Source organism: Furipterus horrens, unplaced genomic scaffold (genome assembly GCF_987537825.1).
Source record: "Furipterus horrens unplaced genomic scaffold, mFurHor1.1.pri manual_scaffold_7, whole genome shotgun sequence".
In the NCBI taxonomy this organism is placed as follows: Eukaryota; Metazoa; Chordata; class Mammalia; order Chiroptera; family Furipteridae; genus Furipterus; species Furipterus horrens.
In genome coordinates, this window is record NW_028327177.1 from 86745233 (window position 1) to 86759147 (window position 13915).

The window sequence follows — 13915 nt, forward strand, 5'->3', positions numbered from 1 at the left end:
GAAGCTGACTGGGTCCCAGTGCTGACTCATCCCCAGCACTGCAGGCCGACCACCCCCCCCCCCTCCCCTCCAAGTGGCGTCAGCCTGAGGGGAAGCAAAAGCCCTGCCTACAGGAATTAAGCTGCCACAGCCTCAGTCCTTCAGCCTGACAGCTAATCACAGATTGAATAGATCAACAACTAAAGAAGCCAGACAAAGGCAGTAGATCCCTGGAAGTCTCCAACAGGCTGCCTAGGCCCAGACTGGTACAGGATCTCACAAAAACTCCCAGAGAGTGCAATAAAATGTAAAAAGACTGAACAAGACTGAAGAGGCTCTAAGACAGCTGCAGGACAACATGAAATGTAATAATATCCGTATCATAGGAATTCCAGAAGGAGAAGAAGAGCCAAGGATAGAAAACCTCTGAAAAACTAATGACAGAAAACTTCCCTAACATGATGAAAGAGTCACACAAGTCCAGGAAGCACAAACGGTCCCAAGAAGATGAACCCCAACAGGCCCACTTCAAGACACATCATAATTAAAATAGCAACATTCAAAGACAAAGAGAGAATCCTAAAAGCAGCAAGAGAGAAACAACTAATAACATACAAGGGAGCTCCAATAAGGCTATCATCAGATTTCTCAGCAGAAACACTACAAGCCAGAGGGAATGGCAAAAAATATTCCAAGCAATAAAAAACAAAGGCCTGCAACCAAGAATACTCTACCCAGCAAGGCTCTCATTCAAAATGGAAGTTGAAATAAGGAGTTTCCAAGACAAAAGAAGGCTAAAAGAATACATCTCCACTAAACCAGCACTGCAAGAGATGCTAAAGGGTCTGCTTTAAGAAGATGAAGAAACAGAGAGAGACAGAGAGGAACACAAGTACAAAGGGGAAAAATGACAATGAATAAGTACTGAAAGAAAGAAGGAACTTCTACCATTTGCAACAACATGGATGAAACTAGAGAGAATTATGGTTAGCAAAATAAGCCAGGCAACTAAAGAAAAATACCTTATGCTATCACCTATTACAGGAAACTAATGAATAACGCAAACAAATGAGCAAAATTGAACCAGAGGTATGTAAACAAGGAGTAGACTAACAGTAACAAGGGGGGAGGCGGCAGGGAGAGAAGAGGGTAAGAAGGGGAAGGGTCTAGTCAAAAAACATGTATAAATGACCCATGGACATGGACAACTGGGTGGGGACTGAATGTGGGAGAAGGGAGGCAGGGTGCATGGAAGCAAGAGGGGGAAAAAAGTGGGACAACTGTAATGGAAAAAAAAATTTTAGTGGGGTAAAAAATGAAAATATAAAGAATGAAAATACAAGTTCAGTGAATATTAGAAGGACAAGGGTTTTCCTTCACACTGTATATTTTTCTCCCTATCTGATCCTTCCAGAGTTTGGCATTCTAAAGAAGTAAGTAATGACATAAGTTTCTTTGCATAAAACTAGTAAGACCAGTTGTTAATAGAGGTTTTTTTCGACTAAGACTTTGACTGGAATGTAATGCCTAAAGGAGACATGCTTGGGCTCCGGTTGTTACCAAAAAGCACTGAGGAACTGGGACTGACTTTCATAGGTAATAAAAGCCCATGAGATAAAAGGCCTGGTACCTTGGTTGGATGTGCGGTCCATGGCAATCTTTCCAGGGAAGGAATGAAGGTTGTTTTCCTGAAAGATGGCTAGAAAGGACCTTAAGGCACATTGGAAAACCAGAAGGACTTGGAAAAGACAGGTGTTTACAGGCAAGGCTGAATGCCAGGTATGTGGTTCTGCTTCTGTGCCCTGAAGGGCAGACTAAAGGTCACCCTAAATGTTCCTTGCGTAAGTTGCAGCAAAACAGAACTAAAGATCATAAGTGATCATTTTCTGTTCTTGTTGTGTTTATGTAAATGAACAGGATAAATTAAAAATGGACTTAATGCAGTCCCTTTAATGACAAGGAGGGTAATCTTAGGGAGAAAAATCGCAATTCAAGGAAAATCTCAATACTCAGTGGTAGACTATAAAGTAGTGCAGCTAACTGTCTTTAAAGTTTCTTTTCATTTAAAATTTGTTTTCATTTGAAAGTTAAACTATGTCTGTGGAATTCTCAAAGATGTTTAATTTACAGGCAAGAAGAATGTCAAATATCTTGCAACTGGATGTCTTTCCGATAAGACAGGCCTACAGATTTAGAGACTTGTATGTGGGTTATGTTACATAAATTAACATGTGTTTTCTGTTTTCAAAGGGCATAAGCCTATGATCTCATTACCTGAGTGATTGTCTGTACTATAGGCCTCACTTAATCCTGTCTGCATCTCTGCCTCCTGAGACTCAATGTTTTGGCTGAACTAAGTGGCTGGGTTGGTGAAGTATGGGGTGGTCTGTGGGCTTGGACAGAAAGAGCCTAGAGGTCTGAGAGGGGGGAAACCTAAAGTATTTCCCTCAGCCCAAACTAAATATAATGGGCAAAAGGGTTTTGGACAGGTGAGATGTACCTGGCACACATTCCTCCAAAGAAGCCCCTTTTCCCTAATGTGGGACATTGAAAAATTAATACCTGTCTTTTGTCATCTAGTGGTTATGGACTGAATGATGTCTTTTAACCCTGTTGCCAAATCTGTTGCCTCCAGAATACAACAAGGATGCCAGCCTGTTAAATCAAGCATGCCACTGTCCGGAGACAGCCAACCGACCTGGAGTCTGCACAATCCTTCCCCATGTGGGAAGGCCACCCTCCCCTCCACACCCCCACTCTTATTTGGGATTTCTGGACCCAAGGGTAGGTAGGACGATGACCATGTCCAGCTTGAAGCAGCTAGAAGAGCTTGAGACCTTCGCCCATTGTCCTTTATAAGATTATAAAGGGTCTTAAGCCTGAGAGGGAGGGACTGTTCTTTTTTATTGTTAAATTAATCAATTAATTATTTTTAAAAAGAATAATAATAATATATGAAAGGGTGAGGCAGGAGAGCTTGTATGTACAACCCATGAGCATGGACTTGGGGGGTGTATTGTTGGGGGAGGGGGGTGTTGGGCGGAGGGGAGCAAAGGGGAAACAATTGGAACTATTTTAACAATATAATCAATAAATTATACTTAAAGAAAAAAAGGTGAACACAAACAAACAGAGCCATTAAGGCTCTTATCAAGAAGAAACAATCCTCACTTCCTCAGTTTATCAAAGACCCTTGAGGATTCCATATCAAGTAGGCAGGCTACATGCCTCACTGGCCTCCAACTTCTACTTTGACCAGGGCCAATTCAAGTTTTACACTGTTACCATAGTGATCTACTAAAGCCCATCTTCAGGACAAAGCACAAACTTCTTTCTGGTATGACCTGCTTCCTGCTTCATTCAGCACTGCCTTCCACTACTCACCCCTGAGGTCTACTGCCAAGTTTCAGACTCCCCAGAGATGTCCCCACCTTGGAAGTTGTTCCCATACCACAATGGCTGACTCACTCACCCATCAAGGCTTAACAAAAGCTCCAAATTTTCCCTTTAACTCCTCCATAGGCTTCCTTACCTGCCCTCTGCTTCCCCTTCCCATGCTCTGACAGCACTCTATTTCAAGTTGTTGAGATTCCCAATTTTCTGGGCTCACACTACTACCTACCAGCCAAGGCCTCACAGGTGTTACTAGGAAATTTGGATTTTCTTCTAATTGCACTAGGAAGCCTCTAAAGGATATAGGACAGCCTGTTTATTGGGATATCCTCTGTCTGTTTAGAGAAAAAGACAGTCAAAATTCTTTCTCCTGCCCTTTCTCAACTGATAACCTCCTAACTTCTCTTATTTCACAGAAATGACAGAAGAGAACTACCTACCTTATCTTCCCACAATTTCCTGTCTCTACCTGCAACTGATCTGCATGTTTTGCCTCTCATTACAACAGAAGGAAGTCTCTGATTCTATCCAAAACTGACACATTCACTTCGGCTCTGAGTCCCATCCCCTGTTCCTAAATCAAGGTATTATCCTTGTGATTATCCATTTTTTCAAAGGTGCTCAGTTTTTCCTCACTACTGGATCATTTCCAAAGCAGACAAACATGCCCTGATACTATCCAAAATAAATAAAATTAAGCAAAACAAAACAAAATAAACCTTCCCTTTATTCCCTTTATTCATGCCCACATCCTATTGCCTCATTTCTCCATTCTTTCAAAGCCAAACCATTTAAAGACCTTCCTACACTTATCTTCTCCACTTGCTCAGCACCAGTTCTTACAGCCTTCTCTAATTGACTATCTAACTCCCTGACTCTTCTGATTGAGACCATTAATGACCTCTACACTGCCAAAGATCAAGTCCCTGACCTGGCTTTACTTATCAGCAGCATCTGACATAGGTAATCACTTCTTACTTAAAAAAGTTTTTTCTGTCAAATTCTACACCACCACGTTCACCTGGTTTCCCTTCCCACCTCACTGGAGATTCCTCACCCCTCCAACTGATTTCCTCCTTACTACAACTTCCTCAATGAGGGCTCAGCCCTTGGCCCTCTTCTGTTCTTTACTGACACTTGTACCTTAGAAAAACTCACCCCACCGCACCCCACCCCACAGCTTTCCAGGCCCTCTGTACAGTGATGATGCAGACTCACCCAGGCTGTTCCACCAGCTCCAGACTGTATATTCTATTGCCCATTCCACAGCTGCACATGAATGCCAAGTATACCAAACACAGTGTGGCCAAAACAGAGCTCCTGACCCTGAGTTACCACATTCCCTGCCATTCCTCAGCTCATTAATTGATACCAACTAAGCTCTTCGCCTCAGATCCCAATCCTTAAGCTTTCTCCCTCATCCACATCCAATTCTTCATTAAATCATGTCAACTCCACCTCCAAAACATATCCTTAACAGGACAATCTCTCTGCATTGGCACTGCCATCACCTCTCACCTAGTCTTTGGGTACCCCCAATCCATTTACCATACAACAGGTAGCAGCCTTCACACATGGCAAATTAGATCAAGCTATTCCCCTGCTGAAGCAACCTTCCCCTTCCTCCAGGCTCCCATTACACTTAGGATAGAGCCAAATTCCTGACCTTTGATCACAAAGATCTTGATCTGACCTTCATGAGCCTCACTTCTCACCATTCTTCTCCGTTCCCATCTCAGAGGCCATGTATTTGCTTTTTCCTTCTGCTTGGAACACTTTTTCTCCTCCTTCCACATGATCCAGTGGCCACTTTCCTCTCATTATTCAGATCTCAGCTCAAACATTTAGTTATCAAAAAAGCCTTCCTGAGTTAGCTAGAATCCTGCCTCCCCATCCCCAACTCATTAGCCTACTTCATTGAATTTACTCAAAGTACTTGAAAATGTTTTTATATTTACTGTGTCTCACTTCACTAGAGGGCAGGGGCTCTTTCCAACTTGTATCACTTTATCCCCAACACCCATCAGAGAACCTGGCACTTAGTGAGTGACTCCATAAATATTTGCTAACCAACTGCCTGACTTGGGGGTTAGGGCTGTGCCTTCTTACCTTGTTTGCAGTTGCGCCCTCAGACTCTAGCCTGGCAAGTGGCACAGAGAAGTTACCTGTCAAATGTTTGTGGGATAAAATCTAAACAAATGAAGGTGACACAGCCAGAGAATTCTTAAGGCAGGAATCACACTGGGCAAAGTATCTTGAGGCTTGCTCCGGATCTTGTTAAGAAGTGAAATGACCAGGCTGGCAAGTCTGAGTCCTGCCTGTCAATAGTGCTCAAAGTATTTACATGGGTGTCCTTGATTAAGTATGCAATGCCCTACGTCTGAATTCTGCAACCGAAGATTTAAAATTGGCCCAGAGTAAGAATGATGGCTTTCATCTTTGTTACTTCCACTAATAGTAAAATCTTTATGAGTATGTATTAACTTCAATAATAATAATGTTTTTTTCCCATTAAAACATATCTGTCTACATAGTTTCCAAAGAGAACAAGGTAACTTCAATGACGAACTGCTTCAAGTTAAAATGGAAATTTCCAAGAATTGAAAAGAAAATTTTCTAAATTCCCTCATCAGGCAGGGACTGCCTGTGAAAACTCCCTATGACTACCATGACATACATAAAATCATATAAGTAGCCTCAATTATCTCTGATTCATTTCCTAGCTTAGTGAGAATGCCTTTATTCTGTTAGCTATAATTTACATTTCTTGCCCAGAAAAAGAGGTCTGTAAAACATTACAAGAAGCTATCTAAAGAAACACAAACTATAGGCTGCAAGAGGAGGAGAAGCACAACTCTACAAGCAGGGAAGGTAAATAACCACATTGGGTTTCTCTCTGCACGTCCAAAGAGATGACAAAAGAGGAAATAAGAAATGTTGATTCCCACTTCTCATTTTTACTAGAGTCCAAGAAAGCTTGAAACTGGGGTTCATTTGCTACTCTCTATTATCCTGAGCATGCTACAGTTTCCTCTCACTGTCTACATATTGTCTGCTAAAAGAAAACTGAAATTTCGCTTCCTGCTATTCCCCTGAGCATCCTGGCTGACCACTTGATTAGAGGCATGCTCATGACACTGTATCCTCATTACTGATAAAAATAATAAAATAAGTGCCCTGGCCAGTGTGGCTCAGTTGGTTGGGGTATTACCCCGTAACCAAAAGGTTGCAGGTTTGGTCCCAGATCTGGGTGTGTATAGGAGGCAACCAATCGATGCTTCTCTTTCCTCCTCTCTAAAAAGCAATGGAAAAATGTCCTTGAGTGAAGATAAAAATAAATAAATAAAATAAATAATAAAATGAGCAACTAACATATATTGAATAGTTACTCTGTAAGACACTGTACAAAGTGCTGAACCTGCGTTATACCATTTAATCCTCCCAAAGACTATGAGGTACCACCACTATCCCCATTTTACAAGTAACTTAACTGAGGCTTAGCAAAGCTATGGAATTTTCTTAAGTTATTCACCTATTAGAGATGAGATTTACACCAAGTCTGTTTAACTCTGGAACTGGAGTTCTAGTACTGCTTCTCTCTTAAAGTTGTCTTTTGCAAACTCACCACATGGAATCGCTTTTTTGCACAACACCCTCTAATAGCACACAGAAATGGAGTTACATGGAAGGTGCTTTGGGAAGCTTATTTAAAGCAGTGATTCTCAAACCTACTGATCTGCAGAAAGTCTACAAAGAGAAAGAGAGAAAAAGAGAAAGACAATGGAATGAGTCTTTCAGAAACCTAAACTTTCTTCAAATTTAAATGACTATCTTTTATTCCAAAACAATGGCCCTCATACTTTCATGGTGGTAAGAATCATATATGTGTCCAATTATATTAAATGTTAGCAATCTTATTTGGTCCTCAGTTTGTTGCAGAACTTTATGGCTTAAATTATAAAACCTGAAGGACCATTCCTTAAAAGCATTCTTCTTCTTTTTTTTTCCTACTGCAATGTTTGGAGTTCAGAATTGTGGAAAACATTTGTATAATCTAGGAGGGGAATATTTTCCGTTTTAAGATTGTGAATCTAACTGATAATAAACTATTACTTTTCCCTTGCCATAAACTTAACATATAAGAGAAAAAGTATTTCATATTAGCAGGATCTTTATTACAGAGAAACAAGAACATTTAATCTAGTTTTGTTATGAGTGCCTGAAATGCAAAATCCATTCTTCTCTTTGTCATTTATAATAATCCCTGTTGTCCAAGATGAATGTAAATGCAATTCTCTATCTTTCTCTCAAAAGTACAGTAACTCCAACTGTTAATGCTAAGTCTACTAACAGGTTTCCTTTTCTTCTTAGAGGTTCAATCAAAAAATACTTTAATAATCAAAGGGAAGATTTATTAGACATGCTGCCATAAACTTTGAATATCAATGTGATTAAAAGCAATCCTGTACTAAAATGCCATTCAAATAGTGAAATTTCAATTCTTTTTTTTTAAAGGATTTTTTTTTAATGGCACAAATCCCAGGTGATTGTTTGCTATCTGCTGCAACCTTAGCTTTCATTTAATCTTTTTTTTAGGCCAATTACTTCTCATGCAAACGGCATTCTTCCCCGCCCCCTCAAAGAAAAGACTTTCTAAAAGAACTACTAGATACAACATATCGACTGTTGTAAGGGGACAGACAGCAAGGAAAAAGCTCTGGTATTTTTACTTAAAAACTTTTTCTTGGGGGGGGGGTAAAGGTCAGTATTTCCAGCCAAGGATAAGGCAAACAAAGGTCACAGCAACCTGCTCTCAAGCTCATGAGAAGCAAGTACACATTCTGGGATGGGTCAGCACAGCAGAGAATTAAGCATGTGGACTGTGGAGTTAAGCAGATCTGGGTTAAAGGGCCTCTTACATGCTTTGTGATCTTAGTGAGGTACTTCACTTTTCTGAGCCTCAGTTTCCTCCTCTGTAAAATGGGGATAATGGTAACATTTAGAGCAAAGGACTGCTGTGAAGATTACATAAGGTCAAACCTGTGCTGGCACAGAAAAGTTCTCACCAAATTTGAGCTGTCCACACACACACACACACACACACACACACACACACACACACATGATCATTGTGAGAGGTGAACACAAGGAAGCAGGGTATCTTTATAAGAAATGAGACCACATAAGATGTAGGTCATGCTCAATGATGCATCAATTCCTTTCACTTTCCTCGTGAGATCAGAGTTTACAAGAATCAATCAAAACTAAATGGAGTATAGTTGGGAGCCCCATCTTACTACAGGTGACATGCATGGTTTCCATTAACTGTGAAGCCTTGAGGGTTGAGGAATTTAGCATCGATTGTGCCAGGTACTGCACTTTTCAGTAAGTACAAAATGGTACGATGTGGAATCTAAAGACACTGTATGCCCACTTCATCAATCAAAATACGGATTTGTTTCCTGGTGAATCCTCCTTATAATTCCCAAACCTCCAACAGGGCTTCAGCTTCTCTCATCCAGCAAAAAGGCAGAAATGCTGAAGAATTTGCCTCAGGTAACCCTTTGAATAGCTCATAAGAGTTTTACATTCTTTCACTAGAATATTTACCTACCATTCAGGGGCTTAATAGAAGCTAAGCAGCCCAAGGCTCTCAGAAGCTGGGACAGTAACAGCTCCATTGATGCACTTATTTCATTGCCCTGAAACAGGTTTATGCTCTACAAAAGTCGGAGTGAATGACAAAAGCAAACAGGATAGGTACCTTCTTACACAAGACTGCTTCTCTCTCCATATAGTTCTAATAGTATATTTTACTATTTTGAAGATTTACCCTCTCAAAATAAAAGTTCAAAGAGTACTAGAATCACATTTTGTAGAATGAGTTTCCCTTTGTTAACCAAGGAACCCATCAGAACAAATATAGCAAACTTCTACAGAGCCAGACAGTCCATTTTGGACTCGGTGGGCTCTCCAGTCTCTGTCGCACCTATTCAACTCTACTATTCATTCTATGGAGAGAACAGCCAAGACAATAAGCAAATGAATAGATGTGGCTATGTTCCAATGAAACCTTCCTTATGGACATTGACATCTGAATTTCATATTTTTCACGTCATAATTGTCTTTGACTTTTTTATTTAAAACATTCAGCAATGTAAAAACCGTTCTTAGCTAGTCTGCAGGCAGGATTTGATCCACAGGCTGTAGTTTACATTAAAATAGCTAAGATGCCACAATCAGGAGAAAGACTTCCTGCTATAGGGGTGTCTCTCCTGGTCTCTAGGGAGTTACCTAAAGGAACTGTCAGCAGGGATGCTGACCCCTGTCACTGCAGCCCTAAAGCTCATAGAGGTGAGCACCAAGGGTGGGCAATCTGCAACAGAATCACCTGAGTACTCCTTAAATGTGTATTAATGTGACTCTGATGCAGCAAACTAGGATTTCGCAGATTTCTGTTCTCTGGCTTAGATTCAAACTCCACTTGAGATGTAGGCAGACTGTAAATATTGTCACCTGCTGAACCCTTACACACCCACAGGGACATCAGAAACAGAAGCCTGGCTTGTTCCAAAGAAGGTGCAGAGCACTTTAAGGCTCAGTTTTGTTGGAGACTAGCTGAAGTCCATGGAAGCATAAAAAAGAAAACCAAGAAAAATGGTATGATGTCTGGGACATGCTTCAAATTAATTCAGTGTGGGGAGCTGGGTAGAGATAAAACAAGACTGGGCCATGACTCAGTTGTTCAAGCTGTACAATGGATACAAGGAGCCTGGGTCATTAAAATATTTTCTCTACTTTTATATATTTCAAATTGTCCACACATAAGAAAAAAAAAATGGAGTGGGGGGCACATAAGAGAAATGCTAGAGAAAAATAAAAAAGCTCTTAACCTCAGGGAGAGGGTTTTATACCTATTATGTAGTTACTTTAACAGTACTTCACACAAACACCTATTTGTTTTCAGTTAACGATGAACTTTTTTCTTTAACCTAGGAAAGAAAAAGGTGGTATTGTTATGTTGACTCAGTTTGCCTTGATTGAGGCTACCTAACTCCCTAGTCTCTCTCTCTTTAAACCTACCTGCCTGTTGCTGAGAACCAGCCTCTTTTCCATCTTGCCCTAGGCTCAATTGTGTCCTTGTTATGACGAAAAACCACCTGTCATCAAGTGTGGACATCATCCTGGGTTGCAATCTTATGGCCTTGGTTAAATACCAGAGATAAGAGAGGTGATGTCCTGTCCTGTCTGCACTCTTTCTGGAAAGTTGTAAATGGAGTGCTAAACTCAGGACAGAGAGAGGAACAAGCAGGAAGCGCTGAAAGACAGCGTCTGGCCTCCCTTGGGGCCAAAAAGCACACTTCTCCACTGAATATGTACATTTTTTTTTTTAAGCATCACAACACAATGGAATATTGGTCACTTGAACCCTAGGGCATCTTTGAGTGACTCAGTTCAATTTTCCTGATAGCCCAATTAATTCATTTTGGGGGCAAATATTTACTGAGAACAGCGTGCAGGAGCTAAATACAGTGTAGGGCAAAAGTAGATTTATAGTTGTTAGTACACTGAAGTTTATTTTTGCATTATTTGTATTATTTTCCATGCAAACAACTGTAAACCTACTTTTGCTCCACCTTGTATATGTCAATCAGTCATACCCCTGTCCTCTGGGAGCTTACGCTCTAATGAAAGGCAATCATGCTTTCACATGGTGATAGGTAGAACGTCTGGAGAAAGTAAAAGGACAGACTACTTTGATATTGTACAACAGGCTTACGAGAAGTTAGAAATGGCATCCTGAAGAAAATGTTATTTCCAATTACACTACTGACTCCCACAAGGAAACCATATAATTTGTTTCAATTGCCATGAAATTAAGGCATTTAATATTTTCATTTTTAAAGGCTCCCTATATGTTTAGGCACTAATATGGAAACCTTAATCTCATACCAATCAATTTCATCGCAACATAATTTTGCAAACTCTTAAATTTTAAAAACCACCTGGAAAGAAAGGTAATTCATCTTCTGAGTTTAGTCATTTGAAAGAAGTCAAATGTATTATCAATTTTTTCCACCAAAATTAACTGTGCAATCAACTCACGTTACAAATTACATAAGAAAACAAACAAGGCAATAAAAGCATGAGGATGCAGATTAAAAACAGGCTGACCTCTGAAAGATAAGTGAAATTTTATTCTAACATTTGCCTACCTGTGCTAATAGGAAGAGGGAATGATATATACCAGCTAAACCACAAATAATCTCACTTCCATGTAAATCAATAATTCCAACCTCTCCCACAGCATTAACCATTTGGCAGTCTTGCCATGTGGACACTGGCCAAAATTTGGCAGTCTTGCCATGTGGACACTGGCCAAAATAAGGGGCAAGAGGAAAAAGGGAAAGAAGAAGAAGAAGAAAAAAAAAAAAGAGATCCTAGGTTAGCAGATTTGAATTTAGGGGGTATAGAATGTGAAGCATCCTTAAGAATCCAAGAGAAGCTGTGGACACTTTCCCTAGAAAGTGGACATACATACTATTTTGCATAAAATTTCAGGGGAACTATGACTTTCTGAAGCCCAATCAAGTCCCAAGTTAAAAATCCCTGACCCTGGATAGATAGTAAATGAGAAAATCAGGTCTCTGATTATCAGCAGCTGAAAGGGTTGAAAGAGCTATGTAGTCATTTTCAATACATTACCTAATTTAATTTCAACCCCTACAACAACCTTGGGAAGTAGGTATTACCATCTTCTTTTACAAAGAGGGAAAGCTAGAGTCTGAGAGGTGAAATAACTAATTCAAGGTTAAATATCCTCCTTTCACACCCAAGTTTCTAACCCTTAAGCCCTCAATCTTGAACTACAGGAGAATTCAAGAAGTTTAGCTCATATTCCTAGACATCCTCCAAGAAGGAGATGCTGACTTTTAGTACTTCATTCACGTGATAAAGTTTTCTACATATTTCTTTTCAATTTAACCTTATTGACAGGAGGAATTTAGTATGGATGTAATTACAAAACACTTTTTCTTGGTAGGAAATAATTGTAACCAAAAACAAAGGATAACTGTCTAATAATTTTTGATAATTTTAAAATATATTTTCTTCTTAAGCAGCCTGGCACAAGCTCTTTCTTACAAAAACAAAGGCCCACTGCATGACTGCTGAACTTCTCATGATTAGATTTTTAAAACTGTCCCAGAAAACTCAGTCACAAGTGAATCAAGAACTGACTGAATTAAAAACTTCAGTCTCCACTCCGAACGGGCAGGCAGAGTTTCAGATGAGCTGGCCACTTCAGCATCCCTTAAATGCGTAGAGCAGTTTTTTAAAATGACACCCCTAACAATCACTAATAATTTGATAGGTCAGAAGCACAGACAACCAAATTTATTACCATTTTGTGAATCAAGAAGGTAATTAAGAGGTCTTAGATCTTCATGGTAAAATGTTAATGAATATGACCCAGCAGAAAATAACAAATACAACAGAAACCGGGTCCAGGCCACTAAATTAATTGGGTCTCAGTCTAGACCAGTTGCTAGTGAAACACTAATACACTTACTCATCCTCTGTAGGGAAATTGCCAATAATTAGTACATTGTTTTCACACATTTAGAAACCTTTTATGGGAAATGTATCCACACCCAGAGAATGAAAACTAAGAACAACAGTGGGTCACGTCCTCTAAAGCTCTACCCCAACTGCTTCCTATGAGAGTTGGCACCTAGTGATTTTAATTTTTTAAGCCCAGGCAAGCTGCCAATTCAACACTAAAACCGGACTAACAACTGACTTTTCATATTGCAACATCACCATCAAGTCCTGTGCTTTCCTTCTTTTTCCTTTGCTTGCAAATAAATATGCTCATTTTCAAAATCAACTAATTTGCTAATCTGTTCCAACTGGAAGCTCTCAAAAAGCTGCCAATGGAATTACTTTTCTTTCTAGTGCCAAAAGGCCAACAAGTGACCAATTCAAAAAACCAAATCAGTGAATGTGAAGACAGTAACAAAGGGCCAACTCTGGACTTTTAATATTTTCCATTTGCCAAAGCTCAACCTATTTTTGGACCCTGGACAATATGCCAAAATATATGGCTGCACATGAGAAATAAAATTGCATAGAGGAATATAAACTCAATATTTTGTATACTAAATTTCACTCAATGCCTTGTCCATAGTACCACTGAAAAAGATAACTTGAGCTGAACCTTAAGTCTACTGGCCTCCAGAAGTCTTTTCAGACCAGTGTGCCCAGGCTGACCACAGGCATTAATTAGACAGCAAGGGTGACTATTGAAGGAAAAAGAAAATCTGAAGGGAAGTCTGACAGTTTAGATAGCTGACCTGACTTTCATTGGGAGGCACATCTTTATCTATGAATATTTCCCTAGAGTATCCTTATACCAAACAGTTTTATTAAAAACTGACCAATAATCAGACTCTAATTTCACCTTTAGGGCGCTATAGGCTTATTTCACCATATGGCCACCCCCCCACCCCCCATCTTGGCAGCTCACAAAAAAAAATCCGAC

At 39.9% G+C, this 13915-nt stretch overlaps 1 protein-coding gene across 4 annotated transcripts in view; it reads right to left on the reverse strand.

Moving 5' to 3' along the window:
- ATXN7 (ataxin 7) overlaps window positions 1–13915 on the reverse strand; it is a 148604-nt gene that overhangs the window by 82054 nt on the left and 52635 nt on the right. The window lies entirely within an intron of this gene.